Here is an 18708-nt window from a genome sequence, read left to right on the forward strand (position 1 = left end):
TAAGATGGCTGTCCCAGAGCGTCAGCACTCTGACCGTTTGGGGTTCAAGCTGTTTAACTTGAAACGGTATCTTCAGGCAGATTGGAAATGGACATCTATTGCATCAGACCCACAGATCGTTTGATGGGACAGTGTAGAGGGAGATTTACACTCAATCTAACCCGTCCATCCTCTATCTTGTTTTTTCTCTATCTGCCTCAATTAATTTCTCTCTCTCTTTGCCTCAACTCACTCTGCCTCACTCTCATCTCTCTTTCTCAATGGCTCTATCTCCTCGCCTCGTTTTTTCTCTCTCATTCACCTTTGCTCTGTCTCTCTTCTCTCTCTATCTTTCTCATTTCTCTCTGCCTCGCTGTGTCTCACGCTTTCTGCCTTTTTCTTCTCTGCCTCGGTCCCTCCGTCTGCTTCACTCTCAGTCCCCCCCTCTCTGCATGTATCGACTGCCGTAACCTGAAAAGTGGACCTGGTGTTGTGCCAAGTCGACACTTAACCCTTTCCCCCTCAGAGCGGACTAAGTGATATACAAAGTCGACGCTTAGCTTTGGTACAGATGACAGACTTCGAGTGAAGGATGGTTCAAAATGGTCTTTATTCACAGGCCTGGGGAGAACCTTCTGAGACCCCTCTCAGATCCGACTCCACCGATTCCCTAGCAACAATCGCAGTTATACAAAAATCAAACCCCTGCCCTAGGGGCGGGGATAAAGCTTATCAGCATATACAGAGTTATAGCTAAATGGCAATTATAAACCGTGACATTTCATCTTCTTGACGCCCACAAATCCCACATTTCTGTTATCGGTTGGTCCCATCACCTCCTGTGACTGTGGGCCTCATCTTAAATGCTCTACAACCATCCATTTGCCTGTAGCCAGGTGGTTTTGCTTGTTACATGTTGTCATAAGATGACAGTCCTCGTTAAGGCATGCAAAGCACAGACTTTCGGCCTCGTCTCGGGTTACCTCTGCAAAGCAAGCACGTTCTGATTAATCCCACCATACTTTGAAGAATGGAACCCTGTTGTGATTTACAACAAACAAATTCTTAGGTGCGTTATCTCGCATATGTGTTGCCTCGCCTGGCCAAACAGACATCCTCCTTAATCTTCCCATGAGTTGTTCTGCAGTTTAATCTCTCAGCATTTGAAGTCACTTAATCATGTTTTAAAACTTAGCTGGGTAAATGCAATATACAGACCTCTATATCATTTAACTCAGGGTAGGGATTAACCCATTATTTCCACCTTGTACATTGGTGCTGCATTATACATATTCTAACATAAAAACTAAATTATACATATTCTAACATAAAAACTAAGGTATAATAGTAATTTGACTACTTCAGTCCCCCCTTATGGCCCATTGGTCATTTTGACCCAATAAAGCCAATATGCTGCAGTTTAAGATTGTTTGCTATGAGGACCGTCGCCCTAGTGGTACCAAGCCAGGGTGTCTAATACTCATACTTCCGCAATCCTAAACGCAGCCTTCATAATGATTCTCCTCACGCCCTACCCCTTGCTTGTTGGTGGTTAGCAACGGTGTTTCTTTCTCTTCTTCCTTCGTTATTCGTTTGGTTATGGCCTGTGCGAGGTTGTGGTTCTTTCGCCATCGGCAATATCCACAAAGTAAGAACAAAAAGATCATTAATACGGCGCCTTGCACAACTACCAGCACGTGTGACATGATCCTGATCCAGGGGTGTATATCGACATTTAGCCCCCCATTCCAGACCTTACTGTACCAAGGAGTTTCCGCTAATGTTGTACCAATGTCTTTTTGTTGTTTCTTTAAGTCTTCCTCTATTTTATGATAATACTTTAAAATTTCCTTCGTTTCCTGCCGTAATTTCTTCCAAGCCTCCTCTTCCTCTAACTTAGGAATTGCCTTGGGCTCTGGTATGACATAAGCTTCAACCTCTTTATTAAGCACCATACTATCAAGTGACCATGTTTTCGTTTCCTGTGGTCTTGGTGGGTGTATATATTGATGTCCTGTCTGTGTAGATATCTTTGGATCAAAACAAAAGTTTGGTTGGGGAATGGGACAAATCATATCTTGATATTCATATTTCTGTTCAGTTGTGGTGACACAAAATGTCCCGTTGTTCCTTGGTGTTACCCTTGTCCGGTGTATCCCCCTTGGGTGTACCTCAATGCTGCAATTGGCGGTTTTTGTGAATCCGCACTCTGATGCATCTCCCTGGGGGGGGGGGGTGTGGGGTGCGTGTGTGCACGCCCATGTCCTTCCCTTGTGGTGGCACCCGTCCATTACCACCCCCCTTAAGGTTCCATTCTTCTGTTTATTACCTTCATCCCCTTCCCAAAGTGCCTTGGTAGGGACATCATGATATTTAACCCAACTTTCCCTTTGTATCTCTCCTATATTAATCACGTCGTATAGGGGCTGTCCCTCTTCTGGGAGTTGTGGGATGGCCAGTACAAAGCCAATCACCTTAGACCATGGGGTCAGACAATTGCCTGCCCGGTATACTTGTCCCATTTTACGCCCCTTACATAGGCTTTTATTTGTGCCAATCCAAGGTTCCAGATCTTCATTAGTAATCCAGTCAGGGATCTGTCCATTATTTATTTGCCTCATGTTATGCTGAGCATTTGACAATAGCCATGAGCCATACATGGCACATACTAGTTCCTTATGGGTTTGGCGAGAAGCTTTGTCAAGTCGATCAATAATTGTATTGATTGTTTCTGCATGGGGGGCTACTCCCTCTTCCACCCCCAACAATTGCATTATTGTTTGTTTTCCTGTCAGTGCCAATTGCTGGCTATTTCCAGTGGTTTGTTTTAGTAACTACTTTATTTTTGCTTGTAGTTCCACTACTCCTTCGTTTACTCCTTCTATGTCCGAGCTATTAACTGTTGCTAACCCGGCCGCATACCCTGCTCCGGCCATTTCCAATACTCCCTGTTTCTTACGTCTTTGTAAGAGGGATTTTCCCTGTGGACCCTCTAATTGTTTTACCCACAGGGCGTTCCATATTTGATTTGTATGATTGTTACACATCGTGGGCATCGCTAGAGTACTCCTATTAATGGCAACCTTAATAATTCTATGGGTTACACTAAAGTACACCTCATCTTGTGTTTTCCTTGTTATTAAACCCCCGGGTGCCCCTTTTTCCAGTGTTAGGGAAAATAATATTTTAATAACAGATTTTAATATGATTTAGCTTAAACAGAGAACAAAGGAATGATTGATGTACCAGAGATCCAATCAGTGTGATGTAGTTGAACCAACCATAGCTCTGCATGCATGCTGCTGAGCCAATGGTAATAAAGGGGGCGGGTACATCTGCTGCTGTATAAAAACCAGCCATTTTGAATATGATGTTAGTCGGATAAAGGAAGTCAAACAGTGTAAATCAAGTGATGCAATAAATCGACTATTTAAAACTTACCACCGGACTCGCAAACTTTAATTTTAGTGTGTTGACCTCAAATCAGTGTGGTCCACTGAAATTAATTACCCGATCGAACAGTGGGCAAGTTAGTGGAGTGAGGGTATTTTTATGCTTGTTGCCTTTCCTTTGTAACCCTATCCCCTCCGTCCTTTCCCTGATTTCCATCTGTAATATTTGTCCTCGCCGGGATCCCTTTTTGCGTTCTGCATTATAACATCCTATCATTCCGCTTTGCCTTTTACCTATTTTGGGCTTATTTAGTGTATTCGAACTCAGTCCCAAATATGGGAGCCCTATGTAATTTGGTGTAATCTCAACTGCTTTACTGAATCCGAATCCTGTATCTACGAAATATCCCTTTCCTACTCGAAACTTTGGAGTTATTTGAACATTGTCCTTAGTACATAGGCACTCTATTTTAATCCCTTCGCCTTCCGTGACCCGGACAAACAAAGTCCCGTTAGCTGTACTTTCGTATTCACAATAATCACAGTACACAGTCATAGCGCATCCGTTTCCTGCAGCTGCCCCCCATTCTAATGGTGGCGTATTGTTGGTGGGCATCTTGATTCAATTCTGGATGATGATTATGTTTGAAGTCGGGTCGATACCAAAGAGCATCAGAAGTCCCATTACAGATTCAGGGCGTATATTTAACCATAAACTCCCGAGTTGTTCGCACCTCCCACTAGACCCAGCGCTTATACTTAGCCATAGAATCCCGATGAGAGCGCGATTGATGCTCCTCTTCATTTTTCTATGCATTTATCGTTCCTGTAAAGATAAATAAAGGGGGCCAGTCGTCACCAGCCAATTAGAATTATGCCATTCTTATCCATTCAAACTGTTGTACGTCTGGTTCATTTCTTGGTCTGTGGCCATGTTTCCAGATATACCTGAAGATGCAAACCACGACGTATAATATTAACATCCCGCACAGCCCTAGCATTAATACATGTAGAAACTCCCCTTCCCATTCTTTATAACTTCTAGCATACTCCTCACTCTCCTCAAAAGGTACCATCTCTGGCTTACTCATTGTTTTTGTCATATATTTTTAACTGAGTCCAGTGCTTCCACCTTCCTTTACCTGTTCCGGACTCATCTATACAAGCGCATGTGTCACTGTTCATTAGTACTTCGTAAGGCCCTGACCATCTGGGTGCCAGCCCTGGTTTGGCTGGTATTATTTTTGCCATCACCTTGCTACCTACAGCTGGGACCTCCTTCTGGTCGTCCCGTGCATCCTGTTCTAGATCCTGTATAATCTGTTGGCCTTTGGCCTCATGTCTGAGAGCGTGTAATTGCATACACAATTGTTTAATAAACCTCCTAATTCTATCCTTCAGGGGCCCTACATCCTCACCCCCGGTAGCGACTCCTTCCGGCAGTGTCATTGCTCGTCCGGTCATTAGATCGAAAGGTGTCAGCCCCGTGGTTCTATTCGGAGTTGTGCTAAGTCTCATCAGTATACTCGGGAGTAACTCTGCCCATCCCTTCCCCGTGTCTTCTATTGCTTTAGCAAAGGATAATTTCAAAGTCTGGTTCATCCTTTCCACCATCCCTGAACTCTGAGCGTGGTATGGTATGTGGAACCTTTGTCTGATACCTAATAATGCGCATGTTTCCTTTATAACCTTTCCTGTAAAATGTGTTCCCTGGTCTGAATCAATCTGTAGCGGGACCCCCCATCATGGTACAACCTCCTCTGCCATTATTCGTGCTACGGTTGTTGCCGTTCAATCTCTAGTGGCGAAAGCTTCAACCCATCTAGTAAATTGATCTATTATTACCAAACAGTACATTTTCCCCTTTGATTTCGGTAGAGGTCCAGTAAAGTCTATCTGCAACTTCTCCCATGGGCCTCTTGGTCTCGGCAGATGTCCCCACTTTACCTTGACAGGTTTCCCTATGTCATACTGCGCACATATGGGGCAGTGTCTACAGAATCTGTCCACAGCTTGTTTCATTCCGGGCCACCACCAGCATTGCTGGAGGTTGTTTAACATATTGGATATACCTGTGTGTTGCCTACCATGGTACATTTTCATTAATTCCTGTTGTATACAGCCTGGTGCACATATCTGCTGCTCTTTCCTCCATATTCCCCCCCGCCCTTTCTCCTGCTCCCCCTCGTTCCCATTGCCGCGTGTGCAAGCCCCCGATGTGCACTCACCCGGCGCGCTGACGTCTGAAGCCCGGGCTTGCTTGCATTTCCTGTCACTGGGCCGGTTCAGCTGTCGGTGCGCTGTGCTTGCCTGATCCAGCGGCATAGTTAGTGCGATGTGCCGGCTGGGATCAGGTGAGCACTGTGTAGCCAATCAGGGGAGGGGAAACTCATTCATGAGTTTGACAGTAAGAACTGTCAAACTCATAAAGTATGGGCTGCCAAAACACTACTTTAACTTTAAATAAAATTTTAAAAAAATCCCACTGATTTTTTAACTATAAATAAGTTTTAAAAAATATTTTAAACAATTAATCAAATTTTTGAAAAAAATAAATTTTTAAAAAATAGGGTCTAAAACTAAACTTACCTCACTGTAAATTCTTTAAAAATAATAAACCTATGGGGGGGAAAAAAAATTCTAAATTGTACTAAAAGACCACTTACCTGTAAAACTAAGTACTTACGTCTTTTTTTCCACGCGTAAAAACCAGAGGCCTTTACACTCGGGCAACTCTGGGGGGGGAAAAAAAAAAGGAATTTCACTGCGCACGCACTGCCTGTGCAGTCGCACACATTCTGCCTCTTAACCCCTTGGGTCAGAGGACAGGAAATGCCGGTTTTCAGCGCATGCGCTGTGCATGCTGAAAACCGGCAATTCCTCCGGGCACACGCGTTGTGACAGGAATTACTGGGCCTATATCTTCTGGCAATGCAGTTATAGCAGCTATGTCTATCTGTGTTTCTGGTTCTGTGTTGCTCTTGTTTGCTGCTGCAATCTGTTGCTCTACCACTTTTCTGGCTGCAAGGTCGGCGGCTGTTTCCCCTTTCTGTGGGGGAGTTCCCCCTCTGGTGGGCTTTTACCTTCACTACAGCTGTTTCAGTGGGTAACCCTGAGGCAGCTACCAATTCCTTTACTAATTCCTCATGCTGTATGGGTTTGCCACCTGAGGCAATATACCCCCTTCTACTCCAAGCTGCATATAATCATGTAGCGACTATCGGTATAGATATTCACCCGTTTCCCTGCTGCCAATTTTAATGCTTCTGTCAATGCTGTTAGCTCGGCAACCTGTGCTGAACTGCCCCCTGGTAATCTTTATTTCCTCTGGACGGTGCCATCTCCGGCCACCACAGCCCAACCTGTTCGTGGTGTTCCGTTAACATATTTACGGGACCCGTCCACATATAGCTCTAGGTCTGCCTGTGTCAAAGGCAATTCCCTGACTCTGTCTACATATTTTGATTCTTCTTCACTGGTGCAACAGTGTTCCTCTCCCTCCATTCCCATCATAACTGCGGGGTTCTGGCTCATATCTATGTATGGATTTATCTTTAGGTAACAGGACAGCCTCCCAAGCAGCCTTCCGGCTGTTTGCGACGGTTTTTAATCGTCCGGTGTTTAACAATTCCACTAGGGTGTGTTGTGTATGTAACACAATATCCCCTGCCATTACTACAGGTTCACTCACTTTGACTGCCCACCGTGCACAATCAATTGCGGCAATGCATCTTGGCATACTGGCTACTATTGGGGATCTTTGTGTCGAATAGTAGGCTACAGGTCTCATGTAATCCCCATGCTTTTGTGCTACCACTGCACTGTAATATCTCCTGTGGTTGTGGCAGAAGATATGATATGGCCTCCCCATATCGGGTAATCCTGAGGCTGGTGCGGCAGTCAGTGCCTGTTTTAATTTAGTGAGGGCTTCCGCCTGTAACTCTGTCCATTCAATGGGTTCGTCTGCAGCTTTTCCCCCTTTGGTCAATTCATAGAGAGGTGCAGCTAGCTATGAGAATCCTTCAATAAAATTTCTGCTATAATTAAATAGTCCCAGGACTTGTCGCACTCCCCTTATATTCACAGGTTTGGGCATATCGTTTATAGCCCACTTTCCATCCTCTGGCATGGCTCTCTTGTCCATGCTGCTGACATATCCCAGATAGGTTACCTCTGATCTCCCTACTTGAGCTTTGGTGGGGTTTACTTTAAAGCTTGCATCGCGAAGAGCTTTCAGAATTTTAGACAAGGCTTTAACATGCCCCTGAGTGCTTGTGGAAGCTATCAGTAAATCGTCGACATACTGCAACACAGTGCTGCCGTCCTCCTCTAATTCTACTTCCTCCAGGGCCGTGTCGGTGGAATATAGCTGGACTATTATGGAACCCTTGAGGGACCCTCGTCCAAGTATATTGTTTCCCATCTCGTGTGAAAGCAAATTTCTCTTGCGATTCTTTGTCCAATGGTATGGACCAGAATCCGTTCGCAATGTCTAATACTGTAAAAATTGTGTGTTCAGGCTTTAGTCCATTAAAAATTGTAGCAGGGCTTGCTACTATCGGGTATTCCTTTGGGGTCACATTTAGTTCCATATAATCTATTGTCAGTCGAAATGATGCATTTGGTTTCCTTACTGGCCATACTGGGGAATTAGTTTCAGATATAGTTTCTCGTAACATTCCCTGTTTGGTTAATTCCAACACTATGTCCCGTACTGCTGCTTTGGCTTCCTCCTTTAAAGGATATTGTTTATGTGGGCGATGCATTGGTCCTGGTATTTTCACCGGCGGGGGGGGGGGGTTTGGACTAAACCATGGGATTGCCCATGGTCCCTTCTTATCCCATTCTTGGTGTATAACTTTAATTGCCCCTACCTGATCTGCTTTGTTTCCCGGAACTGCCTGTAAGGAGGATGTCTGTTTGCTTGACTTATAATCTGGTGGCCAGTACACTTCATTTGCTTTAGGGGCGACAAAAGCTCCTACTTCTCGCAGTATGTCTATCCCTAGGATTGTTCCTTCGGTATTCTCGCATACCCACTACTGTGTAGGTATATTATTATACATTGTAGGAATGCACTTATTCCTAATCTAAGACTGAGTTCGACTCAGGTAATTAAACGAATGATGTTTAATGTTAAGTTAACTGGGTAAAAACAAACAGTAGCAGGAGAACTTCAGATACAGGTCTTTTCACTGTCAAGATTCCATGAGGACTGGCTGCCCAGCCCGACGGTCGACGTCATGACGTCATCACGTTCCTCCCGCCGTTCGGACATAGACATAGACGATAGGAGCAGGAGTAGGCCATTCGGCCCTTCGAGCCTGCTCCGCCATTCAACGAGATCATGGCTGATCATCCAAACCCTAGCATCCGGTCCCTACACCGACAGCCATCCCACCCAAGCCCTATCCCCGTAACCCCACGTATTTAATCCCCCCTAACACTATGGGCCAATTTTTATCATGGCCAATCAACCTAACCCGCACATCTTTGGACTGTGGGAGGAAACCGGAGCACCCGGAGGAATCCCACGCAAACACGGGGAGAATGTGCAAACTCCACACACAGTCACCCGAGGCCGGATTTGAACCCGGGTCCATGGCGCTGTGAGGCAACAGTGCTAACCACTATGCCACCGTGCTGGCATGACGTCATCGCGTTGGAGCTTGTTCTTAAAGGGCCTGCGCTCCATACATTCCAACAATACAAAGAAGGATACAGGTTCAGACTGTAGCTAACAGATTGTTAAAGGGAATTATGTACAGTTGTTCAGAGTCCCTTGGTGGCTCTGCCACAACATCCTATTTCTAGTAAAACTGTTTCGCTCTTGTAAGCCCTGATTTTTCGTCCACCGATTCCTGTTATATTAATTGACAGTTTCGTTCGGGGCAAGGGTAAGTCTGTCAATGAGATTGTGGCTCCTGTGTCTATTAACATTTTGCACTGCCGGCCCCCTATCAATGCGTTAACAAACATCCTTGGATCCTCCTCCCCTCTGTGGAGCGCGGTCCCTTCCTGCTGCCATTTCTAGCTGCTTGTAAGTAATCAAAGCACGCAGCCAGTCCTAATGACTCTCCCATCTGTTTTTGGGCATTTGTCTCTTCCCTTGTGTTATTAGGTATCCTAGGTAGATTTCTTTGTCCTTCCCTGCCTGTGCCTTTCTAGGGTTTAACTTTTTAGTCCCGCATTCTGTAGGGCTCCCAGTACCGTAGTCAATTAAATATTGTAGAGGGACCTGCCACTACCGAACGTTCTTGCGGAGTGGAGTTATCTTATTCAATTCGGACTACACCAATTTACACCAACCAGAAATTCACTGTGGCCACAATGAAAGTCTGGTTTTGATAGGTTAATTTACCTCATAACTCGAAGGTTATATCTTAGACTGAAACTTAATCTTTTGCTAAACAAACTTTTTGTTGCTCTTCTCAGTTTTTACACTCCAGCTTAACTTAAATTGTAGTAGGTTTTTTTCATTCTGGGGCACAATCTTATTCGCACATTCTTAAAACGTCCAAAATCCAAGACAAGACAAAAGGGTTAAATGCTTTTTTTTTTAACACAGAAGTGGGTGGAGCTAAACCACACAGCAGACGTTTTTTTTTTAAGGACAGACTTTCAGACAAAGTAATGTTGTAACCTCTTAAACATTCATAGTCAGGAAAACCTTCACACTTTAACACACAATTTCATACAACCTGAAATTCCAGCATATTTTTAAGGTTCCTTTCACTCAGCAAATCTTGTGTTTTATTTGTGTCGGTACAGATGTTAATAACTTCCATGTTGGTAAAGCTTTAAGTTTTTTCTTTTTTTCCTTTTTTAAATCGGTGACTCAACAGCTTCCCCTAGCTTTCCAAATCCCTGTTTGTTTGTTTTCTTCCTTTGCTGAGTTTTCAAATTGGTTAGCCTGCCAATTAGATTTTTTTTCTCCTTTATCTCTGCATCATTTTTAGGCATTCTATATAGCTTCCGACTTACTTAATGGTTCTTATATTACCCTGTCACTCACTCACACGCACTTATTTTGCGCACACTCACTCGTCACGATCCTGTGGTGTTTCGTTCCCTGCACCTATTTGGTCCTGGCCGTCACGTGGGACTACGTCCTCTTGATTCGGGCTCAGGCTAGGTGTTTAGGATAGACAACCACCCTTGTCCGTGTTGGTCACCCCGTGACTCCCAAGGATCCACTATTCGTAGGAGTTACTGCCCACTTAACCACCTCTTTACCCTAGAGACCTTGCCGTATTAACGGCTCTGAGGATTTGGTTTGCCGCCGCCCGGCTTCCTCGTAGGTCTTTATAGCCCACTTATTTGCCTCTCTGCTCTAGAGGCTTTGCCATCTCCCGGCTCACTCGTAGGTCTTTCTTGCCCACTTATCTGCCTCTTTATCCAAGAGGCCTTGCTGTCTCAATGGCTCTGAGGATTCGCCGGCTCACTGGACCGCACCCCCTTTCTCGAGTCTGTCTCTGCCAACTTTAGTTCTTTTAATCACAGCCTTACCGGATCTCACAGTACGTTCTGAGCTTTCTAATTTATGGGTGGTAATTTAAAACGTACTCTCCCTTCTTAGCACGTCGTTCCTGTGGACCGGTCAGAGTCTGTGATCCTGTTCGTGACGCCAATTGTTGTATCTTGAAAAGTGGACCTGGTGTTGTGCCAGGTCAACACTTAACACTTTCCCCCTCAGAGCGGACTAAGTGATATACAAAGTCGACGCTTAGCTTTGGTGTAGATGACCGACTTCGAGTGAAGGATGGTTCAAAGCGGTCTTTATTCACAGGCCTCTCAGACCCGCTTCCACTGATTCCCTAGCAACAATCACAATTACACAAAAATCAAACCCCCCTCCCTAGGGGCGGGGATAAAGCTTATCAGCATATACATAGTTATAGCTAAATGGCAATTATAAACCATGACATTTCATCTTCTGCCACCCACAAATGCCACATTTTCTGTTATCGGTTGGTCCCGTCACCTCCTGGCTGTGGGGCCTCATCTTAATTGCTCTACAACCATCCATTTGCCCGTAGCCAGGTGGTTTTGCTTGTTACATGTTTTCTTAAGATAACAGTCCTCGTTAAGGCGTGCAAAGCACAGACTTTGGCCTCGTCTCGGGTTACCTCTGCAAAGCGAGCACACTCTGATTAGTCCCACCATACTTTGAAGAATGGAACCCTGTTGTGATTTACAATAAACAAATTCTTAGGTGCGTTATCTCGCATATGTGTTGCCTCGCCTGGCCAAACAGACATCCTCATTAATCTTCCCATGAGTTGTTCTGCAGTTTAATCTCAGCATTTGAAGTCACTTAATTATGTTTCAAAACTTAGCTGGGTAAATGCAATATACAGTCCTCTATATCGTTTAACTCAGGGTAGGGATTAACCCGTTATCTCCACCTTGTACATTGGTGCTGCATTATACATATTCTAACATTAAAACTAAATTATACATATTCTAACATACAAACTAAGGTATAACAGTAATTTGGCTACTTCAGTGACTAAAGGCGAGGATGACAAAAGCGAATAGGAAGAGGTTGGGATCGTAGTTTTAAAAAAAAAAAAAACAATTGGGAAGGTGAGATGTCCTAAATCGGCAGACTAGCTGTTACATGCTGAACAAGTGCCTTCAGAAGCCTGTTTAAAATCTCTCTCAGACACTGATTTCCATCCACCTACAACCTTAACCCTCTCCCTCCTGCTCAGTCTGTGTGTCTGTCTGTAATTTGTTTCTGTGTCTGTCTGAATGTTTGTGTAAGAGTGTCTGTGTGTTTTGTGTGTGTATTTGTGTCTGGATGTCTGTTTGTGTCTGTGTAGGTATAGACACAACACTCTTGCCTAATAATAATCTATCAATCTTAGTTTACAACTATTCAAATGACCCCCAGCCTCAGCAGCTTTTTGGGTGACAGTTCAAGATTTCCACCAGGCTTTGTGTGAAGACATGCTTCCTGACCTCACCCCCTGAATTGACTATTCTCAATGTAAAGGTTCTGCCCTCTTGTTCTGGACTCCCCCACTAGATGGAATGGTTTCATTCTAAAATTTTGACTGACTGGATTGAGTTTTCTGACGAGGTAGCAGAGGGTGGATGAGGGCAGTTCAGTTGATGCTGTGTATATGGAATTTAAAAAGTCCTTTGATGAAGTACAATGTAAAAGGCTTGTTAGCAAAACTGAAGCCCGTGCGATAAAAGGGGCAGTAGCAGCAGGGATAGTAAACAGAATTGTGGTGAATGGCTGTTTTTCAGACTGGAGGGAGGTATACAGTGGTGTCCCGCAGGGTTCAGTACTGGGACAACTGCTGTCTTTGATATACATTAATGACTTGGACTTGGGGGTGCAGGGCACAATGTTGACATTTCCAGCTGACTTGAAACTTGGAAGTGTAGAACACAGTGAGGAAGATAGTAATAGACTTCAGGAAGACATAGACAGGCTGGTGGATTGGGCGGCACATGACAGGTGAAGTTCAATGCAGAAAAGTGAGAGGTTATAGTTATTTAGGAGGAATGAGGAGAGACAATCCAAGCTAAATGGTACAAATTTAAAGGGGATGCAAGAACAGAGAGACCTGGAGGTTTTTGTGCACAAATCTTTGGGGGCAGGACAAGTTAACAAAGCAGATAATAAAGCCTATGGGATCCTGGGCTTTATAAATAGAGGCGTAGAGTACAACAGTCAGGAAGTTATGCTGAACCTATATAAAACACTAGTTTGGCCTCAGCTGGAGTATTGTGTCCAATTCTGGGCTCCACACTTTAGGAAGGGTGTGAAGGCTGTGGAGAGGGTGATGCGCTATCAATTACTCATAAAAGACTGAGAGTTAGAAGAGTAACTAAAGGCTTTTATTAACAACAGAATGGAGGTCTGCCTCGCGTGGTCGACCGGTCCAGGATACAAAGGGCTGGGGAGCAGTCACCTTTATACTAGGACCTGTGGGAGGAGTCAGCCGAGGCATGTCCAGGCATGTACACAGTGGAATACAAACAGGACAAACAGGAATACAAACAGTGGTTTACCACATTCACCCCTTGTTTAAAATTGAGTCCGGCGGGGTGAAGTGTATTAAAAGTTAGTGTATTGGAGTCTCTCCGGAGGTCTTGTCTGCCGCTGTGATCGGCGTGGCGACGGCAGGGGTAGTGAAGCTTCCGGCGTCGAGTCCAGCGTAGGCTGTGGCACAGGCGTGTCGTCCTCGTAGATGTCGAGCGGGTCGCGGGGCCCAGGCCTGCCGTCTGCTGGGGCTGGATATCGGATCGTGGGGGGGGGGTGGTAGTGGGTAGTGGGTTACTGCGGCCCCCGAGGGTGCAAGGTCTCTTATGGAGACTGTGTCCTCCCGCCCGTCCGGGTATGCGATGTAAGCATACTGGGGGTTGGCGTGGAGGAGGTCGACCCTCTCGACCAGGGGGTCCGTTTTATGGGTCCTCGCGTGTCTTCTCAGTAGGACCGGCCCTGGGGACGTCAGCCATGGCGGTAGCGATGTCCCCGATGTGGACTTCCTTGGGAAGACAAACATTTTCTCATGAGGGGTGGCGTTAGTGGCAGTGCAGAGCAGTGACCGAATAGAGTGGAGCGCATCGGGGAGCACATCCTGCCAGCGGGAGGTTGGAAGGCCCCTAGACTTTAAGGCTAGCAGGACGGCCTTCCAAACTGTCGCATTTTCTCTTTCCACCTGTCCGTTCCCCCGGGGGTTGTAACTGGTGGTCCTGCTTGTGGCAATACCCTTAGTTAGCAGGTACTGACGGAGTTCGTCGCTCATAAACGATGAGCCCCGGTCGCTATGGATATAGCTGGGGAAGCCGAACCGGGTGAAGAGGTTGTTCAGACATTTAATGACCGTGGCACTGGTCATGTCCGGGCAGGGGAAGGCGAACGGGAAACGGGAGTACTCATCAATAATATTGAGGAAGTACACATTGCGGTCGGAGGAGGGGAGAGGCCCTTTAAAATCAACGCTCAGGCGCTCGAAGGGGCGAGTGGCTTTTATCAGGTGGGCCCTGTCTGGCCGATAAAAGTGCGGTTTGCACTCAGCGCAGACTTGGCAGTTCCTGGTCATGGTCCTGACCTCCTCAATAGAGTAAGGCAGGTTGCGGGCCTTGATGAGGTGGAAGAACCTGGTGACCCCCGGGTGGCAGAGGTCATTGTGGAGGGCCCGCAGTCTATCGATCTGCGCGCTGGCGCAGGTGCCACGCGATAGCGCATCCGGGGGTTCATTTAGCTTCCCGGGCCGGTACAAGATCTCGTAGTTGTAGGTGGAAAGTTCGATTCTCCACCTCAAGATCTTGTCATTTTTGATTTTGCCCCTCTGCTTGTTGTTAAACATAAAAGCAACTGAACGCTGGTCAGTGAGCAGGGTAAATCGTTTTCCGGCCAGGTAGTGCCTCCAATGACGCACAGCCTCCACAATCGCCTGGGCCTCCTTCTCAACAGCGGAGTGTCTGGTCTCCGGGCCTTGGAGGGTTCGTGAAAAGAAGGCCACGGGTCTCCCCGCCTGATTGAGGGTAGCGGCCAGGGCAAAGTCGGACGCGTCGCTTTCCACCTGGAAGGGGATGGATTCGTCCACTGCGTGCATGGTGGCTTTGGCAATGTCCTCCTTGATACGGTGGAAGGCTAAGCGGGCCTCTGCCGTCAAGGGAAAAGAGGTGGACTTGATCAGCGGACGGGCCTTGTCCGCATAGTAGGGGACCCACTGGGCGTAATAGGAGAAAAACCCTAGGCACCTCTTCAGGGCCTTGAGGCAGTGGGGCAGTGGAAGTTCCATAAGGGGACGCATCCGGTCGGGGTCGGGGCCGATGACTCCGTGTTCCACAACACAGCCAAGGATGGCGAGGCGGTTTGTGCGGAATATGCACTTCTCCTTGTTATATGTCAGGTTTAGGAGTTGGGCGGTGCGGAGGAATTTTTCGAGGTTTGCGTCATGGTCCTGCAAGTCACGGCCGCAGATGGTCACATTGTCCAGATATGGGAAAGTAGCCTGCAACGCATTTTGATCTACCATCTGGTCCATCTCTCTTTGGAAGACGGAGACCCCGTTGGTGACGCCAAAGGGAACCCTAAGGAAGTGATAGAGGCGGCCGTTTGCCTCAAAGGCAGTGTACTGGCGGTCCTCAGGGCGGATGGGGAGCTGGTGGTACGCTGATTTCAGGTCAGTGGTCGAGAAGACATGGTACTGCGCGATCTGGTTGACCATATCAGCTATACGGGGGAGTGGGTAGGCGTCCAGCAGGGTGTAGCGATTTATTGTCTGGCTGTCGTCGATGACCAGGCGCTGCTTCTCGCCGGTCTTAACGACCACAACCTGGGCTCGCCAGGGGCTGGTGCTGCCCTCAATAATCCCTTCTTTCAGGAGCCGCTCCACTTCGGTTTTAATGAAAACCCTGTCCCCGGCACTGTATCGCCTGCTCTTTGTGGCGATGGGCTTACAGTCGGGGGTGAGTTTAGCAAACAGTGGTTGGGGGGGTGACTCTGAGTGTGGAGAGGTCGCACCTGGTGCGCGGCGGGCAATTTGGAAGCTGCTGGCTGCGGACTGTGAGTGGGGGTAGGGGTCCACCGTACGCCATCGTAACACTTTTAAGGTGGCACTGAAAATCTAACCCCAGCAGGACGGCAGCGCAGAGGTCAGGCAGGACCAGAAGTTTAAAATGATCGTACACGGTCCCGTCTACTACGAGGGTCACCACGCAGTAGCCGCCGATGTCCGCCGACTGGGACTCGGAGGCCATAGAAATCCGCTGTTGCGCAGGCAGGACTGGGAGAGAGCAACGCCGCACCGTGTCGGGGTGGATGAAGCTCTCCGTGCTCCCAGAGTCAAAAAGGCAGATTGTATCATGACCATTTACCTTAATGTCCATTGTGGAACTGGCCAGTTGGTGCAGTCTCGCTTGGTCCAGTGTAACGGATGCCAGCGTAGGGGTCGGTGTGTCGCTGCGGGTATCAGATGAGGCGGTGTCGGGGGCCTGCTGCGCCCCGGCTGTCGTCCAAGATGGCGGCGTCCATGATCCCCCATGTGGCTGGAGGCGTCCAAAATGGCTGCTGTACCGGTGATTCGCACATGGCCGGGGAGGTCCAAGATGGCGGCCCGCATGGCCCACACGCGGCGCTGCTGGGGTTCGGGGTGGCTTTGGCCCTGCAGACACTAGCGTAGTGTCCCTTCTTCCCGCAGCCCGAGCAGATCGCGTTTTTCGCCGGGCAGCGCGCTCTGGGGTGTTTTGCCTGGCCACAGAAGTAGCATTTCTGGCCTTGGGGCACTGCTGTCTGGCCTTGGGACACTGCTGCGGTAGTTGGGCCGTTGTTGGGGTGTGGCTGGGGTGGCACGGCGCTATGAGGCGGTCCTACCGTGTCCCAGGCTGTCATTTCCCGCGGCGCCCACGGTGCAGAGGAGTAGGCATCCATGCCCTGGTAGGCTGCATCCAACGATAGTGCGAGTTCAGAGGCCCTGTTGAGGTCGAGGTTACTCTGCTCCAACAGTCGCTGTCGGGTGTAATTGGATCTGTGGCCCGCTACAAAAGCGTCCCGGATAAGTTCCTCTGTGTACACGGCGTCCTTTACATCCTTACAACCACAGGCCCGGCCAAGCACAGACAGTGCCTGAAGGTATTCCACGGTCGATTCCCCAGGTTGTTGTTTACGACTCCCCAGGAGGTGCCTGGCGTACACTTCGTTCACTGGGCGCGTGTACTGGTCCTTGAGGAGCTTGATAGCGTCCGCGTATGAGGTCGCGTCTTGGATGACCGAGTACACTCGGTGGTTCACTTTGGAGGTCAGGACATCCAGTTTGTCCTCGTCCGATTTGATTGCTTCGGAGGCGGTCAGGAATTTTTCGAAACACTTAAGCCAGTGAGTAAACTTGGTGGATGAGTCCGCCTCCCGATGATCTAAGTCCAGGCATGCTGGTGTGAGGATCTTCTCCATTATAAAAATGTTGTTAATAAAATTGATGCGCTATCAATTACTCATAAAAGACTGAGAGTTAGAAGAGTAACTAAAGGCTTTTATTAACAACAGAATGGAGGTCTGCCTCGCGTGGTCGACCGGTCCAGGATACAAAGGGCTGGGGAGCAGTCACCTTTATACTAGGACCTGTGGGAGGAGTCAGCCGAGGCATGTACACAGTGGAATACAAACAGGAATACAAACAGTGGTTTACCACAGAGGGTACAGAAGAGATTTACTAGAATGGTTCCAGGGTTGAAGGATTACAGTTACATGGACAGACTGGAGAAGCTGAGGTTGTTCTCCTTTGAGCAGAGAAGGCAAAGAGGAGATTTGATAGAGGTGTTTAAAATCAGGAAGGGTTCAGATAGAGTAAATACAGAGAAACTGTTTCCAATCACTGAAGGGTCGATAACGAGAGGGCACAGATTTAAGGTGATTGGCAAAAGAACCAGAGGCGAGATGAGGAAAAACTTGTTTATGCAACAACTGGTTAGGATTTGGAATGCACTGCCTGATGGGGTGCTGGATACAGATTCAATAGTCGCTTTCAAAAGGCAATTGGATAAATATTTGAAGGGAGAAAAAAATGCAGGGATATGGGGAAAGAGCAGGGGAGTGGGACTGACTGGCTTGCTCTTCGAAAGAGCTGGCACAGAATTCATGGGCCGAATGGCCTCCTTGTGTGCTGTACTATTCTTTGATTCTATGATCTTAAACACAATTATATCACCAGTTAATCCCTTACATATAAGGGAATACTTATCTAGTCTCTGCAACCTGTCCTCGTAATTATTGAACCCTTTTTGCTCCGGTGTCATTCTGGTGAATGTGCGCTGCACCCACTCCAAGGCCAATATATCCTTCCTGAGATGCGATGCCCAGAACTGAATGCAGTTCTCCAGGTGGGGTCTAACCAGAGCTCTGTCCAGCTGAAGCATCACTTCATCCCCTTTGAATTCCAGCTCTCGAGATGAAGGCCAACATTCCCCATTAGCATTTTAAATTAGTTTGTATACCTATCCACTAGCTTTTAGTGATTTCTGTTGTTGGACTCCTAAATCTCACTCCATCTACAATTCCTAACTTCTCACCATTTAGAGACACGTGTATGTGTCTGCGAATGTGTGCCTGTCTGTCAGTTGATCTGTTTGGCTCTTTTATACGTCTGTGTTTAAATGGCTGTGTGTGAGTCTGTGTTTCTGTGGGTGTGTCACTGCGTTTTTTTATGTGTGTGTGTGTTTAATGTCTGTGTGTGTGTGGTGTGCGCTGTGAACCCCCTTCCCCTTGGTCCATTCCTTTCTAAATACTATTCAGTACCAATGTGTCTGGGCCATTCACCTCCGTAGAAAGTGCCGAATTTTCTGTTTCAATTGTTGCAAGCTGATTCATTTG

At 47.2% G+C, this 18708-nt stretch overlaps 2 long non-coding RNA genes across 3 annotated transcripts in view; one reads left to right on the plus strand and one right to left on the minus strand.

Annotated features, from left to right (window-relative positions):
* Positions 1 to 18708, plus strand: part of LOC147095337 (uncharacterized) — a 66444-nt gene that overhangs the window by 43919 nt on the left and 3817 nt on the right. The gene's annotated exons all lie outside the window — the stretch shown is intronic.
* The window catches only part of LOC147095338 (uncharacterized), a 40640-nt gene continuing 22502 nt past the window's right edge, over positions 571 to 18708 (minus strand). Inside the window, exon 2 of the long non-coding RNA XR_015074784.1 lies at positions 571 to 964. This is a non-coding gene — a long non-coding RNA (uncharacterized LOC147095338). The remainder of the gene's footprint in view (positions 965 to 18708) is intronic.

This window comes from Somniosus microcephalus, unplaced genomic scaffold, assembly GCF_052327205.1.
Source record: "Somniosus microcephalus isolate GS21.2 unplaced genomic scaffold, FLI_Smic_1.0 unresolved_chr1, whole genome shotgun sequence".
Classification (NCBI taxonomy): domain Eukaryota; kingdom Metazoa; phylum Chordata; class Chondrichthyes; order Squaliformes; family Somniosidae; genus Somniosus; species Somniosus microcephalus.